At 41.4% G+C, this 10,265-nt stretch overlaps 1 pseudogene; it reads right to left on the bottom strand.

Moving 5' to 3' along the window:
* Positions 1–7,755: 7,755 nt before the first annotated feature.
* Positions 7,756–9,991, bottom strand: LOC138149862 (heat shock cognate 71 kDa protein-like; annotated as a pseudogene).
* Between the last annotated feature and the right edge of the window lie 274 nt (positions 9,992–10,265).

The following is a 10,265-nucleotide window of genomic DNA, read 5'->3' as shown; positions in this document are numbered from 1 at the left end:
TCTATCTATCTATCTATCTATCTATCTATCTATCTATCTATCTATCTATCTATCTATCTATCTATCTATCTATCTCTGTCTGTCTACACTGAATTGTAGCCTTCTTTGGGTGGAGGAGGACAGGGAGGGGAAAAAACAAAGTAGAAAGTGCACAGCAGAGAATAAAAGAAAACCTATAAGGAGGCAGAGAAAAGCTGGGTATCATTAAAAACAATGTGTAGTATCTATTATATAGGTTTTCTTGAAATGGAAACTTATTGTTTTATATTGAACCCTCTCTTATGTTCTTCTGTGTACATGGAAATGCTTTTTTCCTTTTCTCATTTTGCAATTAGGTTTAAAATGAATTTTAAAAATTACAAAAAAAGTGAAATAAAAATAAGAATGGCATTAGCTTTATTTATAGCACTCGGTTTGGAAGTTTGATGGGGTTTTCAGAGTGGGAGGGGGAAGCCTTAGGAAAAGAATTGGCAGTAAAGGTTAATCATTGACAAGAGTCTGAAAAACTTTTCAATGACTGGATGTGAAATAGAAATGAATCCAAACATGATGAGGCTGAATCTGTACCAGATTTTGAAATCCTTCCTACCCTTTTAGGGAATTCAACTGTGAGGCAAGTACAAAAATGTCACAAAATTATAGACTGTGCCAGCACCCACTGGAAATTATCTTTGATGATTGCAAGTGGGATCTCTAGGTGGAAATGGATTAGTTGAAGATGAAGCAGGATTTAACATAGTCTAGGAAAGAGAACCAGATTTAGAGTCAAAAGTTCTGACTTTAGTACTTTCTAGCTATCAGAACTTGGGCAAGTCACTGATTTCTGTTTTCCTCATCTGTTACATGGGCACTCAATTACTCATTTGAATTAAACCCCAAACAATTATATTAATTGATAGATGCTTTTGATTGCACATACACCGGCAAATTCCATTTACTTACCTCTTGATGTTTGTGGAACATTTTATTCTGTTTTCTTTTTTTAATTTTGTTCTAACACTTGGTATCTTGTGGAGTTATTGATTTCTGTTTGATTTATCCTACTTTTCAGTGAATCTATTACTTGAATAAAGTTTACTACTTTCTATTTTAAGTTATTTTATTCTCTTTCTTCTTTCCTGTTAAGCTTTTTTTTAAAATTTTTTCTCTCTTACATTATTTCTAACAGGTATTCATATTGTCCTTGTGGAAAATCAACTTTTTCTTCTGAGTCACTCCTTGAGGTTGTTAATAGTTATTCATTCCTTCTTTTTGAAGATTTCAAGACCTAGAAAAATTCTTTTTTTTTTTTGCTTTTTGGAAGGGGGAAGGTAGGGCAATTGGGGTTAAGTGACTCGCCTAAGGTCACACAGCTAGTTTTTGTGTTAAGTGTCCAAGGCTGGATTTGAACTCAGGTAGAAAAGTTCTTATATGTGTTTTCTTTTATTTACTCATCTCTCCAGCTTTAGTTCCTGAATTGGGGCTTTGTGCAAGAGTTAGGCTCTATCCCTGTAGCAGCAAGCTCCCTAGTATACCCAGGATGGCTGCTAGCACAGGTTCTTTGATCTGCTTTTCTAAAGGAAAGCAACTCAAAAAGGGTTAACAATCTTACTTTAATCAAACATATATCATTTACCTGGTTCAGGGGGGAAAGTCAGCACCCTGAACTTCAGAGAATTTAAACAGAAGTTACAAGCAAACAAAAAAATATATAGAGAGAAAATAACACAACCCAGCAGACCAACAGATAGGGCTTCCAGCTGTCTGACCATTACATACCTACATAATTACCAGAGAGAGAAGCACGAAGCATGTGGGTTTTCAAAGCCCGGGGGCTGAAGGGCTGCCCAGAGTTTCATCTGGCCAAATAACACAACTCTTCCCAAAATGAGCCCCAAAGCAAAACCTCCCCTCAGGGGTATATATAGCCTTCTCCTGGGTCAGAGAACATCACAACCCTCGAAATCCACTGCCTAGTTACAAAGTAACCAGGTGGGGACCTTCCTGAAAAAACAAGTCTCCCCTAAGCAAGCTTCTCCTGTGGGCTCTGCTCCACCCTTCAGCAAACCCCTGCCACCACAGGCTCCAGGTGACCACATTCCACCTATTAGGGGAGCAGAGTATATTTTCAAATCAGGGAAGGTTCTCAGAGTCACTTAGGTTTATTAAGGGGCAGGGAAGATCTTCAGATACCCATTACCATTACAATCCCATGCTGTGCTTTGGGCTGGAGTGGTCAGCCAAACCCTTCTTGGTTTCACCCTGAGTCGGCTGGTTCCTGTGTTGACTTCTATCTACCAGCATCACGGCTCTCTTCCCCACTCCGTACTTCCAGATCTGCAAGGTTCAGAGCACTGATACTTCCCACTGTATAGTCTCTGCACAAAGTGATAGAGACTTCAGAATCTCTGAGCCTGGGGTGCCACAGTTTGGGCTTTGCCTAGCTACATGGGATGTCAGCATTTACCACAGTTTCCTAGATCCCTGCCCTGGGGCTTTTTGACCTCCCTGGGGCTTTCTTGGAGGTCATCTACTGTTGTTTCTTTCAGATACAGAGGCCTGAGTTAATACATGTCTCTGGCTTGCAGCTAATCATGTTGAGAGACCAAGTTTATTTGGCTTCACTGGATCTGATTTTGCTGGTAGCCCTCTTTGTTATTGTTTTCAGGTTTCTCATTGACTTTTTGTGCAGTCCTGGCATGGAAGAAGTTTTCCATTAGATTTCCTAATCATTATTTGGTCTGGTACAAATTTGGATCTGGGCTGATTGCCTCCACTGTTCAGGCAGCTATCTTGGCCAGAAGTCCCCCTTTCTTTTCCAAGAGCTCACAAACCATCTATTCAATAATTTGTTCATAATTTTTTTTCAAGATTAACATCACTATTACTAATCTCTAGTTTCTAGGATCAAATCTTTTTTTCATTCTTGAAAACCAAGGCTTTTGTCACTCTCCAATCTATAGAATCAAATCTGGAGCTAGAAGAGACCTCAGAGGCTATCTAATTCAATCTCTTCATTTTGTAGATGTGAAAACTGAGACCCAGGAAAGCTAAGTGACTTACCCAAAGTCACACAGGTAGGAATCATAAGAGGCTGGGTTTGAACTTACCTCTTCAGATTCCAGAGTCAGTGCTGATTCAACTGGACCAGGCTATAGTCTTTTGGTACTTGTCCCATTTTCCCCTATCTCAGACATTACAGATAGTGGATCTGTGGTTACATTTCTATGTTCCTTCAGTCCCTTGAGATAGAAATCATGTGATAGAATATGAACTTCTTAAGGCAAGGACTTTCATTTTTTTTTGTCTTTTTTTTTTTTGCAGGCCAATTGGGGTTAAGTGACTTGCCCAAAGTCACATAGCTACCGTGTTTCCCTGATAATAAGACACTGTCTTATTAAATTTTTTGGACAGAAAAACACCAGAGGGCTTATTTTCAGGGAAGGGCTTATTTTAATGAACATTGACAGCAATTTTAATAAACACGTAAATGTGAACAAAAAAATGTACCAGCAAGCAAATCACTGGGGAAGAACAGGATGACGCGCTCACTGCTGCAGCTCTGATTGGATGCAGCTTGGAGCGCCGCGTGCGTTTCACGGGGGGTACGGTGCATACAGAGGGTACCGTAATGTAGCGTGTAGTGCAGGGGATCACCTTCACTATAGTAGCAATCTCAATAGGGCTTATTTTCGGGGGAGGGCTTATTTTAGAGAAATCTTACACAGTAAGGGGAGGGCTTATTTTCGGGATAGGTCTTATTATCGGGGAAACACGGTAGTTTTGTGTTAAGTGTCTGAGGCCAGATTTGAACTCAGGTCCTCCTGACTCCAGGGCCGGTGCTCTATTTATTGCGCCACCTAGCCACCCTGGACTGTTTCATTTTTGTCATGGTTTTTGGACCTAAGGTAATGCCTGGCATATAGTAGGTACTTAAAAATGCTTGCTAATTGATTGCCTGGTAGATGTTTAACAACTATTAAACATTTTAAAGCATATCCTTGACATAAAAGATCTGTGAATTCCTTGGTGTAGCTATTCCCTTCATTGATGTAGATCACCATGCCTTCACATATGGTTTCATAAATGCCTGAAAAATGTCATCCCCTGGTGTCCAAACTTCTGATAATGAGACTCGGAACTTAGCTAGCCTGGGACGTAGACAGCAGACATAATTGGCTCTTGCTAGATCCTTTACTGAGAACTGTTTCTGGTGGGTAGGAACTATCAAGGCCTCTGCTCTAGTAGAACCCAAGGTCAAGTTCACACCATAATTAGACACCTGGGTAGACCATTAGTAGAGGATTCTATACTAACTTTTAAAAGAGCTGAGGTCACTAGAACACATTGTGAAGTCACACCAGTTTCTGGAGTACTGTGATAGTAATGGCAATTAAAGATTCCCCTGTATTGGCTTGGTTTTCAAACTGATTGTGTTAAAACCCAGAGCTTGTTAATCCCACCTGTGGGATGGACTTGTTGATGTGAAAAGAAAGTCCTGAACTGGGAGGAGCTGGTGACGTAGATTTGCAGAGACAGGAGAGAGAGGCAGAAGGACCTTTTTGGAAGCAGCACCCATGTGGAGGCAGAGAGAGAGACTGAGAAGGATTGCTGGGGCCACTTTGAATCGCCCTGGACTTTTGAGACCTGCCCCCTGAGCTGCCAAGGACTGAGGAGACACGGCTATTTTGCTGGTACTTTGTCTGTCTGTTTTGATGTTGTTTTGCCAGATTTGTCCACTGGTGAAAGACAGTCCTGTTTTTGAAGAAGTCCTGGAACCTGGCTTTTGGCTAAGAAGCCCTGAGACTGTCCTGCAGACAGAGAGTGAATACTGTCAACTGGTGAAGGACAGTGCTGTTGTTGCAGGGGTCTGGGAACCTTTCTGTTGGTTCAGAAGCCCTGAAGAAGGATTTTCTGGTTGTATGTTTACAGAAATCCTGGGAGAGGGTTTTGCTAATGTTTTCAGGGGTTCTAGGACTGTTCTACAGACAGAGGATGAATTGATGAAGGGACTGGCAAAGTATCTTGTGGCCTTGCTGAGCCTTGTCTCCCCAGGAACTAAGATTGCTGAGAACTTGCCTAGTGTCAAGATGAAGAAAAGACCTCCATTTGGGTATTAAGTGCTGTGTTTAAACTTGATGTAACTCTGGGGTAGATTCAATTGAGATCCAGGGGTGGGGAACTTTTGACCTTTTGGTGCTCTGTGATTGACAAATGAAGGTACTTTACTTATGTTTGGAAACTAATCTCCATTTGAGAAGAGGGGCTTTGTGGTGGACCAAATGAAGGTATAGCCTAGGGGTGGAGAAGTATTTAGACCAGGAACTTTGTAATTGATTGAATGATTGGAAGGTCCTGGGGTGGGGTAGTTAATCACATTTAGTAAATGCTGTATTTGGAATGATGTCATGTTTTGATCTTCTCTGTTCTTGGTTGGTCACTGAATAAAATGGAGAGCACCTATGCTGGTATTTTGAACCTTGGGAAGTTGCCTTTCCTTGGCATTACATTACAAGTACACACAAGACCTCCATTAATACATTCAATTGAAGGGTGTGCTAGTAAATTTTCAGCAACTGGTTCTTTGAAAAGCACAACACTTTTAAATTTACTCTGAATTATTAACATTTTTGCTATCATTTTCTGAAGTCTAGACAGTCAACAAAACAATAAATAAAGTCCTGATTTGTAGCTTTTGCCAATTTCTAAATTGTAAATATTCACACTGAAAGTTTAATAAAGGAGACACCTCCAGTGCACCTAGAGAAAAAGGAAAAAGTGGGGTGGCTAGCTTGCACAGTGAATAGAGCACCAACCCTGGAGTCAGGAGGACCTGAGTTCAAACTGGGCCTCAGACACTTAAACACTTATTAGCCGTGTGACCTTGGGCAAGTCACTTAACCCCAACTGCCCTCCAAAAAAGGAAAAAGTGTTTTGTTTTGTTTTGCTGTTGTAGCGATGGACTTTCCTGTAATCCTTGGGACCCAGAAACCCTTGATTACTAAGGGTAATTCCTCTGGACCTGAATTTCTGCCAAGATTTATTTCTCCTCTCTTTTTCTGTCTGTTTCCCCTAAACAGAACAATACCGTGGTCTTTTCATTAGGAAACATTTACTGTGCAGGCCAAATAGTCTATCTACTAGAAGACCTCCCTTAGGACTCTGACTCTTTCTAGCCAGAAAGAAAAAGGATATGTTTTTGCGGAAGCAAAATGTAGGGCTCTCAAATTTAAAGATAATTGAAATTAAGTAATGCATGAAGATTGACATTTACTAGACCCCTTCATTTTAAGAGCTACCAGCTGTTGATTAAAACAAAATAACTTACATGCAAATACTAGCATACACCAGGAGATAATAGAAGATGCTTTCTTATATGATTAGGTAAAATTAAATGTTCTCTTAAACTGATTTTGTTTGTATGTTTGTAACTTGTAACACCTTTGCCTCAGACCTCCAAGGCCCTGAACTTGTATGATACTCTCTGTTGATCTAACATCATAGATTGTATCTTTGACTTGTTTTTCTTTTCCATTTGGTAAACACTGTGTTCTTGAGTTGTAACTTTCATGCAAACCCTGTAGTATGAGATAATTTCTACCATAATTTGTTCAGCCGTTCCTGTTATTAGACATTTATTTTGTTTCCAATTTTTTGCTAAAACAAAAGTGCTACTATACATATTTTTTTATATATGGCTTTTCTGCCTTTCTTGGATCTCTTTAGTGGTATATGCCTAATAGTTGTATCATTAAGTCAAAGGATATTCATAGTAAGGATTTGGGGGCGATATGGTTCCAAGTTGTTTTCCAGGATGACTGGATTAATTCATAGCTCCACCAAAAAGGGCACTGGTGAATGTGGCCACTTGCCATTTTCTGTTGTTGTCAACTTTGCTAGTCTGATAGATATGAATGTTAAACAGAACAGGGCCAAGGACTGTTCCAAGGCGACAATGAACCACCATGACTACATGTATAGTCCAGCCATTCAATGAATTCTACTTACCTATTACATTGTCTAACTTACATCTCTCCATCTTGTCCACAAGAATAATGTGAGAGATTTTGTTAAATGCTGTAGGATGCAAGGTGGTGCCATGATAAAGGTTCTAATTTGGAGTCAGACTACCTGTGCTCAAATTCCAGCATATTAACTGTGTTACCTTAGGCAAGTCATTTAACTTCTGTGGGATTCAGTCTCCTCATGTATAAAATAACTTGATGATCTTTAAAGCATCTTCCATCTCCAAAGTCTATGATCCTATAGATTTGCAATCTAAGCAAAGTAAATCCATAGAATTTCCCCAGTCTACCAAGAATAATGTTAATCTGGTATGACTTATTTTCATTGAAGCCATGATAATTTCATGATTATGATCTCCTTTTCTATATATCCACTAGTCATCCATTTAATTATATCTTATATCTCCTAGAACATTTTTTTCCAGGTATCAAAAGCAAGCTCACTAGTCAATTGTATGGTTACTATATTTTCTTTTCTTTTATGAAAATTGGAACTTAACCCTTCTCCATTTTTTTTATGGTGCTAATTTTAAATAGATTTTATTCTCCAGGACAATTGCATTTCCACTTGTTTACAGTCCTGATTAAGTGCAATGTTGTTCACTTCTCTCCCTCTGCACACATTCAAGTATTCAGAATGCCCAGATTTACACAGTAGCTTAAATGTTACTTTTAAACTGCTGCTGCCTTGGCCACAAATGTGAGTCCTTCCATTTCTGGAAAGCTGTGTGGAATGCTCTTTCTGGTGTGTTTAGTCGACCTCTTCAATGGTGGGTCCAGAAGAAGCCCCTCCAGATGGGGCTGCTCCCCCCTGGGAACCCAGCAAGCATGCCTCCTGGCATGCCCCCTGCACTCTGGCACAGCTTAGGAATGATGGGCTTGCAGACCTTCTCCAATTCCTTCTGCTGATGCTTGGGTTCTTCCTTCTCAGCAGCCTGGTTCTTATCCAGCCAGCTGATTATTTCATTACATTTGTTAAGGATCTTCTGTTTGTCTTCATCACCAATTTTGCCTTGCAGTTTTTCATCCTCTACAGTTGCTTTATGTTGAAAGCATAAGATTCACGAGAATTCTTGGAAGACGCCGTGTCTCTTTGCTTTTCATTCTCAGCCTCCTGGACCATACGCTCAATGTCTTCTTTGCTCAGATGTCCTTTATCATTGGTGATAGTGACCTTGTTCTCCTTGGCTGTGCTCTTATCCACAGCAGAAACACTGAGGATGCCATTTGCATCTGTGTCGAACGTTACTTCAATCTGAGGAGCACCCCTGGGTGCTGGAGGAATTCCTGTGAGCTCAAATTTGCCAAGCAGGTTGTTATCCTTTGTCATCGCTCTCTCACCTTCGTAAACCTGAATAAGCAACCAGGCTGGTTGTCCAAATAGGTGGTAAAGGTCTGTGTCTGCTTGGGGGGGACGGTGGTATTGTGTTTGATCAGAACGGTCATAACTCGACCAGCAGTTTCAATTCCAAAGGAAAGAGGAGTGACATCCAACAACAACAAGTCCTGCACATTCTCAGATTTATCTCCAGACAAAATGGCAGCCTGGACAGCTGCACCATAAGCAACAGCCTCATCAGGATTGATACTCTTATTGAGCTCCTTGCCATTGAAGAAGTCTTGCAGAAGCTTCTGGATTTGGGGGATTCGAGTGGAACCACCCACCAGGACGATGTCATGAATCTGAGACTTATCTAGCTTGGCATCTCTTAAGGCCTTCTCCACAGGGTCCAGGGTGCCACGGAAGAGATCAGCATTCAGCTCTTCGAAATGGGCCTGGGTGATTGATGTATAGAAGTCGATACCTTCATAGAGGGAATCAATCTCAATACTGGCCTGGGTACTGGAAGAGAGGGTACACTTTGCACATTCACAAGCAGTGCTGAGATGGCGAACAGCCCTCTTGGTCTCACTGATGTCCTTCTTGTGCTTTCGCTTGAACTCAGCAATGAAATGGTTGACCATTTGGTTGTCAAAGTCCTCCCCACCCAAGTGGGTGTCCCCAGCTGTGGACTTGACCTCAAAGATGCCATCTTCAATGGTAAGAACGGAGACATCAAAAGTACCACCTCTGGGGCGGCCAGGTAGCACAGCGAGTAAGAGCCCCAGCTCCAGTGTCAGGATGACTGGGAGATCAAATCCAGGCTCAGACACTTAGCACCCACCCAGAAACACCTGGCCATGTAACCTTGAGCAAGTTACTTAACCCCGATTGCTTAGAGGAGGCCAGGTGGCTCAGCGAGTAAGAGTACTGGCTCCAGTGTTGGGATGACCTGGAGATCGAATCCTGGGCTCAGACACTCAGCACCACACCCAGAAATAACTGGCCGTGTAACCTTGAGCATTTTACTTAACCCTGATTGCTTACAAAAAAAAGTACTACCTCCAAGGTCAAAGATCAACACATTTCTCTTGGCACCAACCTTTTTGTCCAAGCCATAAGCAATAGCAGTAGCAGTTGGCTCACTGATGATTTGAAGCACATTGAGACCAGCTATGGTTCCAGCATCTTTGGTGGCCTGATGTTGGGAATAGTTGAAATAGGCTGGTACTGTGACCACAGCATTTGTGACAGTCTTCCCAAGGTAAGCTTCAGCAATTTCTTTCATCTTGGTCAAGACCATAGAAGATACTTCCTCTGGATAGAAACTTTTGGTCTCCCCTTTGTACTCTACTTGGACCTTAGGCCTGCCTATGTCATTCACCACCATAAAAGGCCAATGCTTCATGTCTGATTATACAACTGCATCATCAAATCTGCGACCAATCAGACGTTTGGCATCAAAAACTGTGTTGGTGGGGTTCATTGCAACTTGATTCTTTGCAGCATCACCGATTAAATGTTCTGTGTCAGTGAAGGTGACATAGCTTGGGGTGGTCCTCTTTCCTTGGTCATTAGCAATGATCTCCACTTTCCCACGTTGGAAGACTCCCACCCAGGAGTAAGTGGTGCCAAGATCAATGCCAACTGCGGGTCCCTTTGACATGGTTGCTGGGGAGTCAGGGGTTGTAGCTGACCACTGTGGAGAGAGAAGGGCTGCTGCTCCCTTCTCCATTTCTGTAGCCTCTTTTTCTACAATATTACAAAAATCACTTACAATATCATTTGGCAGCTCTTTCAGAATCCTACCATATAATTAATTTGCTCCAGGTGACTGGAATGCAGCAAAGCTTTCAAAGTGTTCTTTCTCTTTAATTATCTTAGGTTTCAACTTTCAATGAGTCATTTACATGCTGTCCTTTCCAAATCACGAGCACAAC

This window comes from Petaurus breviceps, unplaced genomic scaffold (genome assembly GCF_028583685.1).
Source record: "Petaurus breviceps papuanus isolate PSGF00001 unplaced genomic scaffold, PetGlider_PUasm1.0 90849, whole genome shotgun sequence".
NCBI classification, from domain to species: domain Eukaryota; kingdom Metazoa; phylum Chordata; class Mammalia; order Diprotodontia; family Petauridae; genus Petaurus; species Petaurus breviceps.
This window is presented reverse-complemented; position numbering and strand designations above follow the sequence as displayed.